Source organism: Pteronotus mesoamericanus, unplaced genomic scaffold (assembly GCF_021234165.1).
Source record: "Pteronotus mesoamericanus isolate MK-2021 breed Mesoamerican mustached bat unplaced genomic scaffold, CSHL_Meso_final scaffold_507, whole genome shotgun sequence".
NCBI lineage: Eukaryota > Metazoa > Chordata > Mammalia > Chiroptera > Mormoopidae > Pteronotus > Pteronotus mesoamericanus.
The window spans coordinates 11,332,021-11,354,564 of NW_026555319.1; the positions used below are offsets into that span (position 1 = coordinate 11,332,021).

At 56.2% G+C, this 22,544-nt stretch overlaps 1 protein-coding gene across 1 annotated transcript in view; it reads right to left on the reverse strand.

Annotated features, from left to right (window-relative positions):
- Positions 1–8,837, reverse strand: part of FAM222A (family with sequence similarity 222 member A) — a 46,354-nt gene extending 37,517 nt beyond the window's left edge. The window contains exon 1 of the mRNA XM_054594431.1: positions 8,651–8,837. The gene's annotated coding sequence lies outside the window, so the exon portion shown is untranslated. The remainder of the gene's footprint in view (positions 1–8,650) is intronic.
- Positions 8,838–22,544: the final 13,707 nt, after the last annotated feature.

Consider the following 22,544-nt stretch of genomic DNA (forward strand, 5'->3'; position numbering starts at 1 on the left):
GCCCTGGCTCAGAGGGTAATGAGGGTGGACAGAGAGGAGCTAATCAGTACTCAGGCCCTGCCAGAGACCAGGTCCGGGACCTTGGGCAGGCAGGAGGGCGGTCAGGCAGCGCGAACCATAATGGGGGTCCAGCAGGCAGAGCGCAATGGCAGGTTCAGGCTGGGGAACCAGAGTCTCCGGCCCAGCTGGCAGAAGACATCTAGGATGGTGCCAAGAAGAGCTGCCAAGGGCCAGAACTGGCTCCTTCCTCGTCCCCGGGAGACGGGCCCCTCTGCCTCCTGGAAGCAGGAAGGGAAATCAAGGCAGGTACTGAGCACAACTCCAGGGCTCTCTGCATTAGGGAACCTTTCCAGAGGGCTTCCAAAATGGGGCCAAGAGGGCTGAACCCCTTCCACTAGGCCTGGACTCCAAATGCCAGCCTGCCACCCCGGGATACTTGCTTGTTTGGGTTTACAAATGCATCATTTGCCTTTGGGAAATCCTGAGATTGCTAATAATTGTTCCCTGATGAAAAGAAATAAGGCCCTGATACCCCCTTCCCCCCGCCCCTTCCAAGCTGGGAAAGAAAAGTCATAAAAATAGCTTGTTATCTCACCTATTGAGCCTCCGACTGGATGTTACTGCTAATTGGGTATAACATCCTTGTCTTGTTCTCTCAGAAGCTAAATCAAGAAAGCGCCACTGCTGCGAACTAATTATATCTCCGGCCTGCAGCCTGCAGCTTGTCTCTCCCTTTATTGAGTTAAAAAATGGTCATGAACCTTCATCTTTTATTCCCCCAAGCGCTGGGCCGAGGCTGCCGGCCAGGAGTGGCAGGGAGGCGGGAACATCCCTTGGAAAGTCTAGGATGGGTCTGGGGCACAGGTGGCAGGGCCCGCAGGGCTGGGAGGGACACCCCTGCCCTGGTGCCCTCCTGGCTCCCTCCCCCAGCTCCAATCCCAACCCAAAGTTCAACCTCTGTGAGAAAGAGGGAACTCCGGCCTCTCCTCCTTGCGGCTGGACCCACGGGAGGTCAGAAGCATGTCGGTCCAGCAAGCACTCACTGAGTCATTCAACAACCATTTCTTGGACGCTGACCTACTGCATACCAGTCACTATTCTAGGCTAAAGCTTCCAGGGGACCAGAGGTAGCCCCGAGCACCAGCTGACCTCACCCTCGGTTCATGCAGATGTTGAATAAATACACTTGGACAGGACTGGGTTGTTCATCTACTCAAAGAGCTGCCACTGTTCCCTACCACGGGAGGGCAAAGTCCATATGCCAAGACCAGCCCTGGCCCCCTCTATGGTCCCTTTTCTCGCCACAATGCAGCCACATCCAGCTACACACTGGTCCCTCAACCTAAACACTCTTGTCTGTCTGTCTCTGAGCTGCTTCTCATGCTGTTCCCTCCACCTGGAAGGGCCATCTCGGCCTGTCAGAAGTGAACCAGTCTTTAACAAAGCTGCCTCCGCGCCCTGACCGGCCCTGCTCCAGGCCGCGGGCTTCGAGACCTGGGTGTGAATGTCAGCTCAGCCCCTCGGCAAGGGCATGCCCTTCGTCTTCTTGACCTCATTTTCTTCATCTCTAAAATGGGCTAAGAATTCTTCCTAGGGGAGCTGAGAGGCATGCTGCAGGTATTCTGCAGAATGACAAGTGAGAGGGCGGCCATGAAGGTCCTAGCTCTCAGGAAGAGCTCGCTAAACACCGCCATTATCATCCAGACTGAGCATCCGGAATCTGCCCAGAGCCATCGCGCTGAGCACGAGCTGGGCTGCCCGGACGGGGACACAGGTCTCTCTGGGAGATGAAGGAAGGTAACAGACTCTCACACCTCCACAGCTTTTATGGCTGAAGAACAGCCCATAGCCTCAAAGAAGATACTCCAGTGTCCCTCCCTCTGGTATCCTGGCCCTCTGAACCACATGGAGAAGCGCCAGAGGGACTCCTGAACTCTTCAGGGCCAGGCAGGCACTGGGCTTCAGCTCATAGATTGGTGCTGCCTGCCCAGAGCCCTGGAAAGAACCCTGCTGATTGATTCGTGCTGCCTGCCCAAAGCCCTGGAAAGAGCCCAAGGTCAGGGGAAGAACTCAGCAGGGGAAGAGGGCAGCAATTGATTGGCGATGTCTGCCAAGGGCACAGCAGTGTAAAGCAAGACAGGCCTGCGATGGATTTGCCATCCTTGACATTTCACAGAGGACGCAGCTGAAGCCCAGCTGGCGTGGGGGGTGACCTGCTCAAGGTCGTGTAGCTTATTAAGGCAACAGCTGGCCCAGAACTGGATCCTCTCAGCTACTGCCCAAGGATTCTCGCGTGACAGCCTCACCCAGCTCCGTGCCCGCACGAGGCAGAAGACGGGCGAAAGCTTGCGTGGATAAGGAAGGGGATTGTGTGACCTGCCCCATGGCCCCCAGCTGTCGCTTCACTTCACTGAGCCTCAGTTTCTTCATTGACATCCCAGAACCATATAAGGATTAGATGAGAGGACAAAAGGCCAAAGCCAGAAGCTCAGCTTGGCACATGGCAGATGCCACCGGTGTCCTGTGATTCCCGTAACAGGCAAAGGTGTTTAGACAGAAGCCCCCAAAGCCAGCAATCAGAAATGTCTCCACCTCCAGGGCGCCATTCCTGGCTCTCAGCGGGAAGTAACAATTCCGACCTCCAATTTCCTAGCATACCCTGACAGCCTGGGGACCCCCGTCTGGCTTGTTCACTCTGTCCCCCGGCTCCTGGCACAGTGCCTGCAGACTGTGAATTCCTGTATTGTGGCAACTAACCCACTGTACTGTGATGTGTTGGAGGCCTTACCACCTTTCAAGGCAACTGGGTTTGTTCATCTTCACGTCCCCGGCACCTGGCAGGGAGCCTGGCACGGAGCACTGAATCTCTTTGAATGATCGGATGAATAAAGAGCAAAAATAGCAGTTCCTGTTTACTGCCCACTTGCTATCGGTTACTGCCAAGCCTCACAGCTGCCCTCCAAAGTGGATCCCTGGCTCATCTGACAGACGATGAGACTGAGGTTATTCAGATGCTAGGGGCAGGGCCAGGCCCCCAATCAGGCCTGGGGACTGAGTTTAGCTGGGAGGCCCTGCCCACCGCTGCCTCCCCAGTGCCAAGCTCAGACCCGGACCCTGAGGGACAGCTGACCCTGCCGGGACAGCTAGTCTGTGGAGCAGACAGCTGGTGGCTGGGCCGCCCTCCCCCTCCTCCAAGGGAGGCCCCTTCCCCACAGACTCTGGGCCATTAAGTTTCATGTCATTAAGTCTCCATCCCCAGGAGCCTGTTCACAGCCAGCCTCGGCCTTACCCCCTGACCTCTCAGGCCTTTGTCCCCTGTGCCCTCTGCACAATGGCGGGGGCTCCCGGGGCCCCAAACAGCTGCTGTGGCTGGGATGCTGGTTTGCTGTGGGGCCAGGATGACTGGCTGGGGCCTGAGCCCTGCCCACCCAGGTCTAAAGGGCTCAGTCAGGCTCACCTAAGCCCTCCACACACTCAAGCTCACTTCCTCCACAAGCCGGTGAGAAAACTGCTCTGACTCCCTTGAACAGATGAGAGCAGTGAGGCCCAGCGGGGTCAAGTGACTTGCGGGAAGGCAAGGGGAAGGCCAGCGAGGGTGCACGAGCCGCAGTCCCGCCCCAGACACTCTCAAGCCCCTACCCACCCTCCTCGCTGGTCTCCCCTTCGCCTCCACCCTCTTACAAGCTTCCCTGCTCCTGCCGGTCATGGTCCTTGGTTCTCAAACTCCCTCTGCCAGTGGATCCCCATTTGTTCCATGCCGGGCAGATCTACCCAGGCTTCAGGGCCCAGAGCGAAAGGCCCCGCTCTCAGGGAGCCCTGCACGACCCGCAGCAGTTCTTCCTCCTCCATGTCCCTCCTTCAGGCCTGCGCTGGCTCTGCCCAGAAATTGAGCTCGTTGCAGACTCATTGGACTCTGCATGGAGGCTATGGGCCATCGGAGTCCTTGGAGCTTTGCCACCCAGACAGTGGCCAGCAAGGTGCCTGGCCCAGGCTGATGCCAGGTGTTTACCGAACAGAACCACAAGGGAGCGGAGAAAGGAGAGCGGGAATCCCACTCTGGCTACCAGCAGACCTCATACCTCTGCCACTCTCTGGCTGTGTGACTGTGGGCAGCAACAGGACTTCTCTGTGCCCTGTTTCCTTCCTGACAAAATGGGGTAGCACCTGCATATCTTAGGGTCATGACATAAGCCCAGGGAGGCTACCAGACAGGTGACCTTTACCCAGGAATGATCCCATTATTTCTGTCTATGCTCCACTCCAGGGATTTGGGGGTTAGAGAGACTCAGCTTCCAGCCACTTAGGGGGCATGTGATTCTGGGCCAGTGGCCCATTCCCCACCGCCTCTATTTCCCTATCTCTGCAATGGTACTAACTCCGCCCACGGGAATGCAACAGCCCCATCTCCGCACTATCTTTTGTTCGAGGTACGCAGTAGGCACTCAGCTATTTCTCAACTAATGAATCAAAGGTCCAGGTGGAAGGAATCCAACCACCTTCCAGCCTCCTCCCTCCCCCACTCCCCTAGCCTCCAGAATCCCCCCTCCCCACCCTGTGCAGACTAAAATAGTCATTAGGCAGATTTCAAAAGATGTCAGTAGCTTATAATTATAGTCGACATCCTTCTGAGATAAAAGTGATTACCTTGGATGCAAATCACTTAGCAACCAATCAGGTCGGTGGGCGGCGCCCGCGGAGGTGACCGGCCAGCGCGAAGCCCTCCTCCCGCAGCCTGCCTGGCACAGGCAGAGAAAGCGCACAATAGCTCTTGACACGCAAATGGGTTAACACAATAAAGGAGGCTCCGGCCGCTGCTGGGGGAGAGCAGCAATTCCCGGCCGCGGGAGGTAATAAAGCGGCCCTTTTGTGCGCGCCCCCTCGTTCTCACCCCCGCCCCACGCCCAGAGGAATCGCAGCCTGATTGAATTACGGTTCATGAATATGAGCCGCTCCGCTTGCTTCCTCCGGTTTGTGAAGGCCGCGGGGGCAGGAGAGGGGCTGGGGAGGGGCCCCCTGGCCAGGCCCCAGCACCCACCCCAGGAGCTCGGATGAGAGCCGCGTATGTGCCGTGCCCGGGGCAGGCAGGGAGGAGGCCCAGCAGAGCCCACTGGAAGGGCGGGAGTCCCAGACCTGCCCTGGGGTCTTTGATCTCCAGGTCCAAGAGGGACTGGGAAAACCTTTCAAGGCCCCATTCTGAGGATGAAGCTAATAGTGGCCAGGAGAATGTGCATTTATGGAGTGCTTGCTGTATGCCACCACCTGTGCTAAGCCCTCACTGGATCCTTACCACACCCTGGGAAGTGGGAGCTGTTATCGGCTCCTCCTCACAGGTTTGGAAACAGAGGGTCAGAGAGGCAAAGCTATTTGCCCAAGGTCACACAGCCAACAGGGGCAGACCCACTCCACAGCTTGGCTCCGTACCACTGGGGCTTTAAGTAGCCCAGCCCAGGTCCAGAGCACCTGTGCGACCCAGAAGGGAGAAGGGATGGCTGAGCTCACCGGGAACTAGGTATGTGATAGGGTTGTAGGGGCGGAAGGTTGTGGGGGCGGAGGGCGCACAGCTAACCTTGACAGAGAAGACTGCCTAGGGGGCTGAGGCGGCCCTCCCTGCCCTGTCAGAAGCATGTCCCACGTCACCGGCCCTGACAGGGACCCTCTCCCCTGCCTACACCTCCCCGTCCACCGGAGCGTCCAGGACACAGCCACCCCGGGGCCGCGCGTCCCCTCATTCAGCACACCCCGGCCGTCACAGGCCCACTACGTGGCCACTCCCTCTGCCCAGTGCACTCTTTCCACACCTTTGCCGGGTGGATCCCATCTGCCCTGAGAGTTGAAGGGTGCTCCTCCTATAGGGCCCTCTCCCAGCCTCAGGCTGGGTCAGGAAGTCACATCTACAAGGATGCCCTTGCCCCATCTATATTCTTGACCTCCCCACCAGCTGGGTGCCTTCAAGAGGGTCCCCGGGATGGCTGGGGGCAGCCTCACACCCCTCTCCAGGTAAGCCCACAGGGGCAGATGACAAGGAGCCTGCGGCCCGCTCTCTCATCCCGTCCTGGCAGGCAGGTTTCAGGCCATACCCTCCTTCCCCCACTGCTGGAGAGAGAGGTGCCAGGGGAGAGGGAAGCAGGCTGCCCGCAAGGCCAGGGCAGACGTGGCTAGTCCGCTCCATCTGTCCTGTAGGTAACGGGGAAGCAGGAGCCCAACCTGGGTTTCCGTGTGGCAAGACATCTCGGTGAGGCCAGACTTCCCCTATAGCCGATAGCCCTGGACTCTTACAGGGACTTTTTCCATCAAGAGGCGGGACCATGGAAGAGGGTGGGAAGACCTGGGAACGCTGAAGCCAGCACCATTGAGAGTCCAATCTCTGCTGCTGCCTGGCTGAGCACCCGCAGATCATCACTTCCTGTTTTAGCCTTGCTTTCTTCATCTGTATAATGGGCTACATACAGCACGTCAGTCGCTCCAAAGAGGAACTGAGATCTTATAAAATGCCTGGCACGCTGGGTAAGCTGGCACTCCCTCCCGTGCGTCACCTGGTGCTGTTGCCAAGCCCAGGGAAGGGAACAGAAGGAATCGCCCAATTCTGACAGCCCCCCCCACCCCCGCCTTGGCTTTGGAAGTGTAAATACTCCATGGAGGACCTCCAACTGCCTGTGTTTGTGGATCTCCGGCGCACTCTGAGTTTGTTTCTAAACTGGGAAGCTTTGAGAGGCAGCGCAAACAGCCCTTCTGCCCACCTCTCCCACTTCTCTACCCATCTGCTATTGCTCCTCTGTCCTTGGAAGCCTGTGTGTTTAACGACACCATTGCAGCTAGAAATATCATCTCCCTGCAAAGCCCCCAAAAGCAGTTCCACTGATATTTATTGACCTGTTCATCTAGCTAGAGAGCCGGGTACAACAGGAAAAAAAATGTTTGCTGCATAGAGACGGGGCCTGGCTTCTCATAATGACCTCATATACACTCCCCTCTGCTCTCACCCCACCCCGCGCCACTGAAGCAATGACACAGTTCTCTAACCTTTTCCTAGAAATGTGATCACAGCAGTTTCACCCACATCCGACACTGGCAGCAATTGCTGGAAGGAACTTAGAAGGGGAATCAAAGAGCCAGCAGCAGGGTGCTGCCCGGGGGTTCTCTGGGCCTTCACAAGGAACAGGGCCAGGGCCAGTGCCGGCGTGTGCTGAGGATGAGAGGGCTGGCCCCTTGCCCTGACTGGTGTGGCTCAGGGCAGTGGGTGTCGCCCTGCAAACCGGTACAATTCCGGGTCATGCCTGGGTTGCCGCCCAGGTCCCAAGTTGGGGGCATTGATGGTTCTCTCCCTCTCTTTCTCCCTCCCTTCCCCTCTCTCTAAAAATACATAAATAAAATCTTAAAACAAAAACAACAACTCAGAAAACTGGCCCCTTGGCAGAGACACGCTTTATTCAGACCTTGGCACGGATGGGCCTGACTTGCCCTCCATTCGCTTAATGAACACCACATGGAGCTTGTCAAAATCATCTTCCACACCAAAAGGAGTGGGGCAGTCAGGAGTTTAGGCTTGGCCAAGGCCCCTCGTCTTGGCAGTGAACGGCAGGGGACCCCCTGAACTTGAAGGGCAGCAGGCAGCTGCTCCTTTGCACCTTTCCTGGCTGGCAGCGAGGCACCCAGCTTTTCCTGACCAGAGGTAGTAGCCCCTCTTAAGGCAGTGCACCTACGGCTCCCTGGGGACCCAGGGAACTTCAGCCTGCTGGCTGGGTGTGTTTCAGTGAGGGGGTCTTGTTGCAATCCCCTTGGAAAGCAGGAAGTTGCTGTGTGGGAGTCCTAAGCCCCCGGGCTCTATGGCCAAAGCTGAACACCTGTCCTTGAGGGGAGGAGCCTCACCAGGGACAGCTGGGGCCGTCTCCCCCCGCCCCCACCTCATCAGGGCACAGGGGATTTAGGTCAGAGGGCTGCATTTGGGGTGGGGTGTCTGCCTTCACCCCCTCCACTACCCAAAGGCATCCAGCCCCGCCCTTGGATTCAACGACCTCCACGCTCTCCAGCTTGGGATCAAGACAAATCGTGTCTCCTCTGCAACCCCAGTGACATCAGAGGCCTGGTAGTGATGTCATGCCACGGCTGCTTTGGGCACCCGCCATACCTGCGAGTTTTTTGTAGGAACATGGGCTGTAAAGGAACCCTGCTACAATCTAGCCTCTGGGAAACAGTCCTCAAAAGCAGCCACCCGCATGGAACCCAGACTCCATGTACCCCTCTGAGCCGATGTCCCTTGAAGATCTCAGAGGCTACTTGGGAGAAGTCCAAGCTGTCCCATGTTGGGTGCCCCCTTCCTCAAACACTCCAAGGCACAGGAGTTCCAAGAGGGGAATTTTCATAAGACAGAGCCGCTACCCCTGCTACTTTTGTCTGTTGGCTTTAGGGATGGGGTGACCTCTGACATACACCCGGCCCAGGGCCCAGCAGAGTACCCACAACGTCCCCAACCCCTACTCTGGCCGGCTGGCAAGTACAGTCAAGTTGTGTGTAGGAAGGAAAGGGGAGGTCAAGAGGCACCTAAGCTTCAGAATCCCCAACAGTCCAGGGTCCATTTATTTCCAATTCGGGCTGCCCCGACGCCAGGGGGTGCCGCCAGCTCCAACCGGCAACCCCGCCCCGCGGAACTTACCGGATCAACCAGGTCTCAGCGGCGACGACTCTCTGCTCGCAGGGTTGCAGCCATGCAGAGGTGACAGAGGCTGACAGAGAGAGCCCCCCTTGGGGGCCGATACCTCTCTTCGGGTGGAAAGGGATGCTGTCGGTGAAGCCAATATAGGCGCCGGCCCGCGCCGTCCGAAGTCGGGGTGTGTAGAGGGTCTCCGTTCAGCGGGGGTCGCGCCCGCCCGGAACACGGGGCGCGCGGGCGCTCAAGCGGCGCATTCTCGCCGAGGCTTGTGCTCACCGCGTCCCGCGGGCGGCGCTGCGCCTCCCCTCTGGGTCCCACTCAGGGCTGCAGCTCAGCCTTCGCCGCTCCCCAGGGCGCCCTCTCCGCCCGCGCAGGGAGCCCGGCAGCCGCGGCCCCTCTCGCCGGCCCCAGCTGCAGCCTGTCTTTGTTGCTTCCTTTCGCTCGCCGCCCGCCGGTGGCTTGCAGCCCTTGGATTCGCCCGGGGGTGGGAGAGTCTTCTCCTTAAGGATTGCACTCACCTGCAGCGGTCCGGGCGCTTCACCGGGCATGCACCGGCCTCCGCAGGTTGCAAAGAGCGGCGGCAAGGATGCACCGGCCCCTCCTCCTCCTGCTCCGAGCCCCGGGTGTGGGGGGATGGGAAGTCGGAGAGCAGCGGCAGCCGAGGCGGCGACAGCGGGCGGCGGAGGCTCGGATACAGCCCCGGGGGCTTCCACGCCGAGAAATAACCTGTCCGGGTACAGCAAGGAGGACGTGGGGACGGCCCGGAGGACGGTACACCGGGTGGACGATCTCGAGAGGTGCAGAAGGGGCGGCGCTCACCGGGCTCTCACGCGCCCATGGCCTGGGGTGGCGCGCGGGGGCTCCCGGGACCTCTGCCTCGCGCCGCCTGGCGCGCGCCGGCGCCTCGCCTCGCTTCAGGTCCGGGTGCTGCGCGCCTAACCTCTCAGGTGGTGGGCCTGGCTCATCGCCTTCTCCGGCTGGCGCGCGCAGCCTCTTCGCGGAGCCACCAGTCCGACTGTCCTGCCCGTTGCTCCGCTCTGGCCCGACTGACAGGAGCGAGCTCCCGCAGCTGCCGCGGTGTCTCGCCCCCCCGCCCTCCCTCTGTGGTCTGGCCCAATCAGCGACGGCCGAGAGGCGGTTACCAGGGTGACGCGGCGCCGCGTCCTGCGGGGGGCGTGGCCGAGGGGCCGCCACGCGCGCTTTTCGCGGCAAAATTCAAAGACCGGCAGGGCGGCTCTCCAACCTCCTCCCCCAAGCTGGGGCAAGGCGGGGCCAGCCTGGAAAGGACTGCAACTCCCGGTATGCAGCACGCAGGCACCAGGCGGAGGGGCCCCAACTGGTGATGCAGGGCATGCTGGTACTTGCAGTCCCTTCGTCGGGAACCGGGGTGGAAAAACCAGTATTATCACTGAGCACATATTTGGTAGCTAATTGTTAAGAATAATAAAAACAATAAAAGAAACTAACACATATAACGAAGTACTTTACCTAATCTTTACACACAACATGTTAGTTATTGTTATCATTCCCATTTCACAGATGAGAAAACTGATACGGTAGGTACTATTATTATATTCCCACTTACAGAGGAAATTGAGGTTAAGAGATGTGACGTGACACTCTATCTGGAGTGCTTGGCTCCAAGGTGTATTTTTTGGCAGTGATGGATTTTTGGTATCACAATGGAGATCTCTGAAGCACTAACTGCATAACCTGGCACCATACTGAGCTCCTTATAAATCTCTACTTCATGAAATCCATACCACGTACATGGGAAACAGGCACTGGTATTCTCCCCCACTTAATAGATGGGGAAACTGAGATACAGTTTCACCTGGATTCCAAATTTTGAACCCACTAAACTATACTGAATCTTGCCTTTTACTTCCTAAGCAGTTTTGCAGGCTCACTCTTGGTCTGCCTTGAGGGCCCATGGATGACCCCTTCAGCAGTCCCATTTGACAGATGGCAAAGTTGAGTCCTGATAGGAACAGTTCCCTCAGTTTCCATGTGTCTATCACACAGCAAGTTGGGGAGCCAGCTTTCCAGGAGAGACCTCAGGATCTCCATAGAAAGGCAAAGTACCAGCCAGAACTCCTCCCACCACGCTCAGACTGTGTCCATGTGACCCCCCCAGAGCCTCACAGAACCTGGGTGGGGTTCCAGCCTGGCCCTTGCTAGCTGTGGTCCTTGAACATTTATCTTCATGACTCTGTGCCTCAGTTTCTGGTCTGTGTATCATAATTCCTACCTCACAGGGTTGTTGTGAGGGCAAAGTGAGTTACTGCGTGGAAAGGACTCAGAATACAGTAAGTGCTCAATAAATGCAGCTGTGCTTATCGAGAAGTGGAGGGCTTTGGAGACCCTGGTGAATGTACCCTGTGAGATGCGCTGATTACAGTCAGCCCTGGCCTACTTCCAGCAGCCAACCTACCCCTACCCAGCACCTGGGAGAGGTGCCCGCGGGGGAGCTCCAGGGCCGGCCCAAGTAGGCCACCTACTGCCTTATCTAGGGCAGGAGCTGGCCCTGTTTCAGGCTGCCGAGCAGCCGCCACGCACACAGTTCCCAGCAGCTTGCAGGCTTGGCCCCTGCTTTAATCCTTTAGTTTTCCCTGCAGCCCTACCCAACCCAACATCCCTGGGGGTTGGGGTGGGGGTGGAGATTTACCTGGGAACACGATCCCACGGCCAGCTGCTTCCACTCTGGGCCCAGCCGCCTGGACTGGCAGCGACGTCTGGGCACGTTGCCTGGGCAACAGGCTGGGTAGGCTGGGGCGTGGACAGATGGGGAGAATACCTGGCGCACCCAAGCCAGGTGCAGGGCGAGGGACCGCAACAACAAAAACCCTGGGAAGAAACAGAGCGGGAAGGAGAGAAGCAGGCAGCTGGCCAGATCGCGGCCTTTCCAAAGTTTGGGACTTTCTGCTTTGTAGGTTACCATTGACACCAGCTATGGACCAGGCAGCGCTCGGTGCTATTTATATCACACATTTCTATGTCCTTTCACCTTCACAGCAACCCTGTGCCACCTGTTTGATTATTATCCACATCTTACAGCTGAGGAAGGCCACGTGACTTGCACAAGGTCACACAAGGACAGAACCGGATTCCAAACACCAGCCAGCGCCCCTGACTTGATTTATTTCACACAGTGCCAGCCACTAATTGACGGGGTGTGACCTTGAGGGCGAGTTTCTTCTCTCTGGACCTCAGTTTCCTCTGCTGTAAAATGGAGGGTGGGGCTCATGACCCAACCTACCAATCAGACTCTGCAGCTGGCACCCCCGTCCCGCCTCAGCAGTTTCCAAAGGCCCCCATGTTATTCCAGGGTACAGACAGGCCCTACCATCTCTGAAGTCTGTGAACCAATGCTGTGCTAATGGTGGGATTTCAGACAACAGCAGGCTCCAAGGTAGGTATGTAGGTGGAGGGGTATCTCAGGTGTCTCTGACACCCCTCCAGGCAGGTGAATGCCCCCCAAAGGTGCTCAGTCTTGGGTCCTCACTTATGTCCCACCCTGTGCCTCACAGTGCCCACCACCCCACACCACCCCCCACATGCCCATTCCCTTCCCCTGCTCCCAGCCTTGATCCAGCCTTCCCTTGCTCTGGGTTATGTCCAATAATTCTGCATTGTGTGAATAGAGACAGAGTCAACATGGATTTGCTATGGTCCACAGAACCACCAAGCAGGCAGGCCCCTGAACACTGGCTCTAGCCAGGGGTCCAAGGGACCCTGAGGGGGCAGGGTGGCCGAGGGCACCTGGTCCCTCGCTGCCCCTGTATGCTCCCTATGCATGAGCCTTGCTGAAATATCTGCACATCCTCCCACGTGGCTCTTGAACTTCCAGGCCCATGCTGCCCCTCTCCATCCAGCATGTCTTCCCTCCAGGTAGTCGATTCTTCCTCCTCCTTCAGAGTTCAGCTAGAGTACCACCTCTTCTGGGAAGTCTTCCCTGACTGCCACTCTCTGGGCTAGAATGCTTGCCCCTTTAGGGTCTGTGTTATCACGGCCCACTTATCTGTCAGTCTTCCCCACCAACCTAGGGGCTCTGTGAGGGAAGGGGCTGCACTCAAGCTGTTTTATCCCTAGCACAGGCCTGGCATACCGTCAGTGCCCAATAAAGGTTTGTTGAATTAATCTCTGAATCAATGAATGAATGTGCCCATTTTATTCTCGTTTTGTTCCTTGTAAGTAGGGAGAGCAGGGAGAGGATGAGGGGGAGAATCAGACGGACTGATCTGAATCCTGACGCTTCAGGTTGCTAGCCGTGTGCCCCATTTGCTCTATGCCTCCGGTTTTCTCACCTGCGAAATGGGGTTAAATGCCACATAGGCACTGCTCTGGGGGCCTGGAGGCTGGGACTTTGCTCACATTGCATGAGAGGTTAGTCATACCCTCACTCACTGAGGCCTGATCATTCCTCCTTTAATTCTGCTCATTCATTCATTCATTCATTCATTCATCATCTCCTAAGGGCCTGCCCTGTGTCAGCCAGTGGGATTCAGCAGTGACCAGAGAAAGCAACTAGCAGTTATCATCCAGGGTAACAGGGAAGGGAAAAGCCCAGAGCAGGCCCCGAACACCCACAGTGGGGCTGGTGATTGTGAAAAGGCTGAGCAGCTGCTCCCTGAAGCAGGAGTAGGAAGTTCCTAGGGGGACAAGGGAAAGAAGAGCTCTCTCAGCAGAGAAAACTGCAGCCGCAAAGGCCTAGTGTCCCGAGTGAAGGAGCTGTGAGTGCCCCAAGAGTGGAGGTAGGTCAGAGGCTGAGCTGGCGCTGGGGAGGGAGGCGGGGAGGCAGACACTGAGCCTTCGTCCTGGCGGGGCGAGCAGGCCTGCTCCGGCCCCCCTCCCCAGCCCTCCACTGCCTGCCTCGCCTGCCCTCGTTGCTGTAATCTAGGCCAGAGCCTAAAGGGAGCTGAGCCCCCATTGGTGCACACCACGTAGATTTTTCAGAGATAATTTAATCAGAGCTATTAATAAGCAGAAAAGAAAGAGCTCTTTATGTTCCTCCTGGAGAAAAGGGAAAAGAAGAAGCACGTGTAACCTTGTTATTCATCCAGCCTTCCCCACCCCCCCGCCCGTCCGCCCCACCCCGCCAGTACCTGGAGCCTCTCTCTGGGTCAGGTCTAGGGGGATGGGGCAAGGAGGCCAAAAGAGGGGGGCTGAAGGGGCCCAGGCAGCCTCAGGGACTGGCCCCTGCCAAGCTCTCTGACCACAGACCAGCCTCACACCCGTCTAGACATGTTGGCCTCTTGGTTAGTGGAAGGTGCCAAACTGTTTCCTACCTTGAGGACTTTGCACATGCTGTTCCCTCTGCCCAGATTACGCTCCCCTCTGCTCTCTGCATGGCTGGCTCAGTGTCGTACTTTGGGTCTCAGCTCAAATGTCACCTCCTCAGAGAAGCCCTCCCTGACTACCCCACCTGAAGCTATTCTTTCCAGAGCATCATCCTTTTGCTTTTCCCTTCTCAGCACTTACTAATGTTGGCAACTCCCTGAGCACTTGGGGGTTGACTTGTTTATTCTCTGCCTCCCTGCTAAACTGTCAGCCCTGGGAGGGCAGGGACCCTCTCACCACGGCGGTGTCCCCCGCACCTCGCACAACCACTGGCACAGAGTAGATTCTATGTTAATATTTGTTGATGGAGTTGGGAAGGGTTCAAGAGGTTGTTGGGACAGGAACCCAGAAGTGGTGGGGATTCCTTCCGCCTGGGAGAGCCCTTAGAGAATCTGGGAACCATTAAATGCCGCCCTTGTTTCACCACTGGGGATCAGAGGGGAATGCACTTGCCAAAGTCACGTGGCAAGTTTGTGCCAGAGCTTGGACTTGAACCCAGAGTCCTTTCGGGAGTGCATAGTTCATGTGAGCCTCATCTCAAACACCAGCTCTGTGTTGTGAAGGGAAAGAGCGCTGAGCTGTCACGAATTAATGATGTCTGCCACTAGTCTGGGCTGGGGAGTCTCAACGCGGGGCTACTCCTGTGAATGGAATTAGAAAAAGCACTGGGCTGGGAGGCAGAAGGCTTGGTTCCTTCTGTCGGTGCCATCATCTTGTCATTTGACCCCCCAGACAAGCCAGCCCACTTCCTTGGGCCTCAGTTTCCTCGTCTGAAACTTCGGACTATCTACCCTATGCCTGCCTACCTCAAGGACTATGGTGAGAAAATAATATAACGTTTCCCAAAGCCTTACAGGCTCTACATATATAATCACTGATTGTAAAATATAGCAAAAACAACAAAAACATCCTCCTAGTGAGGCCCCCCCTATGGACCAGGCAATACCCCAGGTGCTCCTCATATGGGACCTGTGAGCCCTGCAATCAGCCCACGAAGAGGAACCAAATGTGGACCCTGAGACTCATGTCAGTTCAAGGTGGCATAGAGCTCCCGAGTGGGACTAAGATTTGACCCCTGCTGGAGTCTCTTTGCCATAGAGGATTCCTAACTTGGCTGTCAGCCTTTACCAACAGCAAAGAGTGATTGGAGGTGGGGGTGGGTCCCCACGACCCCCCAAGGTCATCTTCTGGCCAGCTGGACCTGGCTCTCCCAGGCCCTGAGTGGCAGGGAGATTTCCAGGGGATTAAACACAGCCTGCCCTGCCTCCCCTCTGGCCTGGAAAGGCCAGCAGGCCCTTCCAAGCCCGCCTGGCAGATCTCCTTTTGTACAAAAAGTTATTGACTTATCAAGGTTAAAATACATTCAGTGCAGGCCAATAAAACAGGGATCCCACCGCATCCCCGCTGTCATGTGCAGCCTGGTTTTCATGGCAACAGGCCCTCTTCTGCACACGAAACGGTTCAGTTGTGCAAAGTTCAGGCGTTACATAAACAGAGAGTTAACAACAGCGGCAGAAATCAATGTCTGGCCGGGCATGGCCTGGGGAGATAGCATCGATTGGGCCCTGCGTCATCGATAGGCCAGGTCCCTGCTTCCTATCCAGTCACCTTGGGCTCCCTCCTGCTGCCCTAGCCCTTGGCTCAGACCCAGAGAGCTCCAGGAAGGTGCCTTCGCCCTTGCCCCAGAGCCCCTTTCTGGCTGGGATTCAGCAGGGAGGGGCTGCTCAGCTGCCTGCAGCCGTTTTTGTAAACCATTATTGCTCAGAGACACCATTCCATCGCTTAAAATATGTTCGTGTTATTGTTAGTGGAGAAAGCATCCCTTTGCCTCTCATGCCATTCTTGTGACAAGGAACAATCCCGCTGCCTCTACGTTTAGCCATAAAAACCACCCATTCATTAAGATGTGCCCCCAGTGAGATCAAATAGACCAGGGTATGAAACCAAACTGGCTGTGCAATCTTGGGTAATCTTCACCTCTCTGAGACTTGGCTTCTTGTTTTCTTAAATGACAAGAATAATAGCACCAACTTCAGGGGTGCAGGGAGAAAGAAATGAGGGGGCGCATGTGAAGCTCCCGATTTAGGGCCTGTGTCGGGAAGGGAGGCTAACTCTGTGTCTCTCTTCCACGACAGATTCCAACAGATGCCCTCATGGAACGGAAAAGATTGGGGAACTAGGAAGTGCTGTTTGGGTCCAAATCCCTATTTGTGTAGTTTCAAAAATTTTCTAGGAACTTTGGAACTTTAGGAAGATGCGTCAGGGGCTACTGCCTGTGGTTGGGGCGGGGGGCGGGGTGTGCAGAGGAAGCTGACAAAGAGAGAGCTCTGGGTCCACACTCTACCCTGCACCTCACCAACTTCAATGTTCAATCTCATCTCTTTCATATTAGAGTTCAGTGTGTGATTTAATTTGGAGAAGGGTTCCCACTGTTCCAACAATAAACGTTTGGAAACCACTGAGCTCAATTCTCTCATGTTGACGGTGGGGAAACTGAGGTTCCGAGAGGGGAAAGGACTTGCTCAGTTCCGGAGTGAACCAGTGGCTGGGCAGGAAGCCAAACCCAGGTCTCCTGGCCGCCAGGGCAGAGTTCGCCTCTGTGGTTTTCTAAAGCTTCTCTGGGGCCCTTCACGCTGGGAGCTGCTGCAAAGCCGGAGGAGGCCGGTGGGTCAGGCACCAGGCAGAACCCCTCCCACCCTGCACCCTCCAGCCAGAGCCCTCTCTGCCTTTGGCATCTTATGTGTTGGATTCCAAGGCGATTGGCCCAGGAGTTCTGCAGGTAGGAAATGGCCATTTGGGAGGTGACGGGGGGTCACCGGAGAGGACTTCAGCGGGACCAAGGGTTTCCTGGCATGGGGCCCCTCCTCCATCACAACACCACCCCTTCTCTCTAGCTGTGGAGGGAAGATGGATGGAGGGAGGCAGGGCTGGGACAGAGCACTCAGAAATGATGGATTTGGGCCCTAACCAGAAGCCTTCGGAGTCATCTGGGGTTGTGAGCAGAGGTGAGAGGTCACCTAGCTGGGGCGGGTGGGTCAGTGAGGCACAGAGACGGAGAGTTACTTTAGGAGTTGCAGGGCTGATGATGGAAAAGGTGGTGTGTGCCAAAGTCTGGCTCTGCTCTAGTACTAGCTGGCCCACTCCTTCGTTTATTCCTTCCTTCCTTCCTTCCTCCCTCCTTCCCTCCCTCCCTTCCGTCCTTCCTCCCTTCCACGGCTCCAGTGTGCCAGACCCTGGGCTGGGCACCGAAGATTTCAGAATAAATGGGCAGCATTCCTGCAGGTGAGGGGAAGGTGGGGGATGAACAGCGCCACCTCACCCCACCCAGCCAATAACCAGCCCTGTGACCTTGGCCTGTCCCCTCGCCCTACTAACCTTCAGTTATCCCATCTGGAAAATGAGGACAATTGCAGTTTCAAACTGATAATGTGTGTCATGCACGTGGCCCGGAGCCCGGTGCGGGGAAACGCTGGCTGTCTCCCCCAGGCTTCCAAACGGAGAGAAGGGTCATGTTATCGCGTCTGGACTGCTCGATTCAGGTAAGACAGGAGCATGAGTTCAAGCCTTGACCCCACTTACAGCTGTGTGACCTTGAGCCAAATCTCTTACCCTCCATGGGCTATGGTTTACTCCTCAGCAAAATAAGCCTAATAATAATGGTAACTGCTGTATCTGATGGTTATGAGGTTTTAATGAGTTAATATACATGGAAGCATTTAGAACAGGACCTGGCCCACAGCTAACACCCAAGCAAATGTTAACCTTTGCTGTAAGTGCTATGATGAAGTCTGAGCCTATCATAGTAGAAATAACTCAACTGGTAAATACTGACGTTGTGCTAGAGGAGCATTTGCAGAACATCTAAAACAAGTCTGGTGCCTCTGTGCCAACTCTAACCTATCTGGAGGGGCCTGGAGCTCTGGCTTTGATTGGTTTTGCCATCCCATCTGGGCTCAGTGAGTATGGTGCTGCAATCGATTAGCAATGCCTGCATGGGCAAGGGCTATTGTTACAGGAGGTATGCCATTTATTAGCCATGCTCGAGGCTGGCCTAAGCCCTCCCCTTGTGCAGATGGGGAAGCTCAGGCTCAGAAAAGGAAACAACACTTGTGTAAGGCCACACAGGCAGTCGCAGGCAGGGCTCCTGGGTCAGCCTCCCTGATTCCTCACTGGGCCCTGGTCTGTGTCACTTAATCCTGTGGAGAAAAGTCATTATTTTGCCATTACATTTCCCAGCCTGTTTTCTGGAAGGGAGTTAATTGATTTAAACTTTTCCAGGATGATTCTCCCTCCTCCTCCTCTCCCCTGGGCCTCCTGGAAATGAATAGGTGGCATCTGTGAGGACAGACAAGGACATCGCCAGGCAGGGCCTCCAAGCGGGTGCGGAGAGTGTGGGCCTTGCCCCGGGCTGCGTCTCCTGGGGACCTCCACGTTTAATGACAATAACTGCTGGGGTTCAGGCATGCAGTGCTGATAATCCTCACAGGAGCTGCCGCTTGGGCTCTGTGCTAGGCGTGGCTCAGAGCGTTCATTGGCTGTTCACATCCACCCAAAATACTGCAGGGGAAACAGAGGCACAGGATGGTCCCAGAGCTGGGATTCAAACCCAAGACTGCCTGGACCCGAATTTGTTCTTTACTTTCCACAGTCAAAGCCCAGTTACCGAAAATGTCCTTTCAGATTCGGCCCCAGAGCTGTGAGCTTGGCTGAGGGGGGTCATTGACACCCCATTTGATGGATGAGGAAACTGAGGCCAAAAGGCGGGGCGTGACTGATCCTGGGCCACCCAGCAAGTGGGGCCAATACTCTGTCCTTTGCCCCCATAGGGAAGAGCGACAAGACAAGCTCAGAGCAGAGATGGCCACAAGAGTCCTCCTGGCCTATTCATCTTCCAAGCTGAAATATTTATTTACGCACCCCATTTAATCAGGATATGCCGTAATTAGCAGCAGCTTTGTGCCTCCTGCCCATGGTATTATTTATTCCAGGTTCCGGGCGGCCACTTCCCAGGGCTGAGTGTGCACTGGGCCTGGATTTCAATCAGACAGGGCCACAGCAGAGCTATCCCGGGGGACCTCCCAGCGGCGATGCCCCCCTCGGAATGATAAATGAGCCCGCAGACAGCAGACATGCTGCCCAGCTGCTCTTGGGGGGGGCTGTGTGCATGGGGTGGAGAAAGGGGTGTTCTCACCAATCCCAGGATCCCATCGCCGAGGAGCTCCCTCTCCCCCAGTGCCAGACAATAGCCTGGCACTGCCCAAGCCCAGGAAGAAACATACAAGAGAGATGGTACCATGCAGGCCTCACTGTGGTCTTGCTTCTAGAATCCTAATGCGGCAAGGAACTTGGAAGGGCCGCCTGCCCCTATTGCTGTCTCGGGACAGGTGTCTCTCAGCCTTGGTCGTGGGGAATATATACGCTCTTCTGCTTACAGTCCCCATGGCTGGGAAGTTCCCTCTGCGGTCTAACTTTATTCATGGTACAAGCTTTTGCAACTCTGTCCCCCAGGTGATTCCACAAATGACACCCTCTATCGCTGCCTGGAAGGAGGCAGAACATACGGGAAGGGCAGGGAGTGTGGGCAAGGATTCTTTGGACAATGGCAGGAGCAGAAGAGAAGTAAAAGCCAACCTTTACTGAGGCCTCCCATACTAAGGCCTTTACCTGTGTTTGGATGAGTTTCTTCACCTCTTAGTGCCTCTGTTTGCCAATTGTAAAATGGGGATAAGAGCAGGTGTTACCCCTCGAGATTGATATGAGGATTAAAAGAGTCACTACACGCAGGGTCCCCAAGGAGTACCTGACACACAGTAGGTGCTCAGTTATTGTGCACTTGTTATTTGGCGGTTAATTCTTATGCTAACTTGCTAAGTCAGATCCAGACCGTTTTACAGATGAGGAGACTGAGGCCCGTGCCTTCCTTACCCACAAAATGGGCATCATCACCCCATTTTCTAGACAAGGGAACCACGGCCTGGGGTGCCACCCGCATGGCAAGGGCTCTGAGGGAGGTTCCACCTGCCACCCCAGCTCCTCCTTTGGAAAGTGGAGACTAAGTCCTAACCTCAGCAGGTGCTTCGGAAATCAAGCAAGGGCAGCCAGCGTGGGCCTGGCAGGAAGCCGTGCTCCGGCCACAGAGGAGCTGGGTCCTGGGACCAGCTTTTAGGAGCTCCAGGCAAGTGTTTCATGGGTCGTGAACTGATCATAACGAAGCCGGCACAAGTCCCAGCAGTCTGCTGCCAATTAGGCCAGGTGCCCACGGGGGGATCCCATTGTCCCTGGCCTAGTTGGGACAGGGTTTATGGTTGAGCCTTCCCCAGGGCCTGCTGCTTCCAGGCCAACTTCCCTAATGAGGCCAGTGAGAGATGTGGCTGTTAACAGGTGGGGTGGGGCGGGGCTGGGGGGCTTCCCCTGGGTCTCATTTTGCAGATGAGGAAACTGAGACTCAGCAAGGAGAGAGAACTTGCTGAGGGCACAAGCTGTAAACCCTGCAGGCTCCAGGAGGGCCCTGGGTAAACAGTTCCCCAATGCCCACATCCACCAGGCTGATCCAGATCTCAAGTGCTTTCGCTGTGTGCCCTTGGGCGAGTTACTCAACCTCTCTGAGCCTCCCTTGCCTTAGGTGTCACAATGGGAATAACAGGATGGGAGTGGAGGACACAGTGGGTGTGAAGATCTCAGGATGCTGGACACACCTGCCACTCAGGGGACCCTGAAATAGGACAAAGGAATGTTGTGGGGGAGGCCCCTTCTGTGTGTACAGCTGTGCCTCCGCACCTTCCCCAAGCTGCTCACTCTCCCGGAAGTGCCCCTCCGGCTCCCTTTCCCAGGGTGGCTTGCCCTCGTTGTTTGGGTCCCAGCTCTTGCTGATTCTCCTCCACATGTGGGTTGAGTCCCACCTCTGTGCTCCCAGCCTTGCCCCGATCACACTGGACCGTGTCACGTGCTTCCTCTCTGTCAGCTCCGTGGAAGGGACCCTGACTATCTGGTCTGCAGCACTTCGGCCTTGGTGACCAGCATGGGGCCTGGCACATGCCAGGTGCCAATAAAGAACTGTTCAATGACAGACTCGCTCCCCCAGTGGGCGAATGATGAAACCAATGAATGGAATTCACTCGCGTGCTTCTGTGTCTGAGTGTGTCCTCCCCACGTGTTGAAAACCTTACACCCAAAGCAATGGTAATTGGAGGTGCGGTCTTTGGGAGAGCAAAGCTCATGGATGGATTAGTGCCCCTATAAATGGGGTCCCAGGGGCTCCCTAGCCCCACAGCCACGTGAGGACGCAGTGAGAAGTCTGCAGCCCGGGCGAGGGCCCTCACCCAACCGCGCTGGCACCCTGATCTTGGACTGAGAGCCTCAGAATTGTGAGCAATAAATTTCCATTTTTATAAGCCACCCAGTCTCCAGTATTTTGTTAGAGCAGCCCAGACAGACTAAGGAAGACACACACCACCTCACCGGGCTCCCCACCCCTCCTTCCTCTCTACAGAGAACCAGGAGGCTGGCACCGGGGTGGCAGCAGCTAAATTTGAATCCCTGTAATAGGATCCACACGGATGGAAAGCCAGGTTCTCGGCTCTGGAAGCTCATTTGATTTCTTTGGAAGGGCTGGTCAGGTTGATGCTGCTGGGGAGAAAGCTTTCGGCTGCCCGCCTTTGGCACCTACAGGTGCAGCAAAAAAGGCTGATCTGGAATCAGCCAGGCCCGGGTTTGAATTCCAGTCTTGACACAATCTGGCTGGGTGGCCACAGGCGAATGACTTCCCTGCCCTGGGCCCCAGTTTTCTCACCTGTGAAATGGGCTTGCCGCCGCCCTGAAGCTGCTGTGCCCACTTACGGAGGCCTTGATGGGGCAGGGTAGAGCCTGTCTCACATCCTGACCTCTTCGTTCAACGGACGGCCCAAACCGCAGCTCCCAGGGTGCTGGATTTGAGGGACCCTCATCATCTGCCAGTCCTGCTCTTTCCTCTCTTTCTGCCCTAATGCTGTGCGGTCTCTTCGGTAATTTCCACCATGGGGAGAGCCAAAAGTGTCCACGGTCATTTACTGAGCGCCAACTATGTGCTAAGCATTGGATATTCTTGCCCTCACTGGACCCTCCCCAGTGCCCCCATTTTATAGATGAGGAAACTGAGGCTCAGAGAGGGAGAACTGGGTGCATAGCTGGGAAGTACTGGACACAGACTTGCGCTCACACCCCTCCCTGCCCCCCAACGCCCCCTCTCCCTCCCCTCTGTCACCCCAGCTCTGGAGACAGCCTTTCCTGGGGTGATGGTTCCAGGCCTCAGTGACTTCACAGAAAATGTAAACCAACACCCATTCCCAACTGGGGCCCCCTAAGGTGTAAGGGCAGAAGGATAAGTTATTTGGGAGCCAAAGGAAAGAAGCCCTTGGTAGAGACCGTCGATTTTGATATTTGCTGCCTGATTGATAGTAATAATGACCCACGTTTGAGCCTTAACCACTCGCCATGACTCCCTTAGGACAGGTTCAATACATACCCCCATTACACAGATGAGAAAACTGAGCCTCGGAGGTGTGAGATGATCTTCTGGATG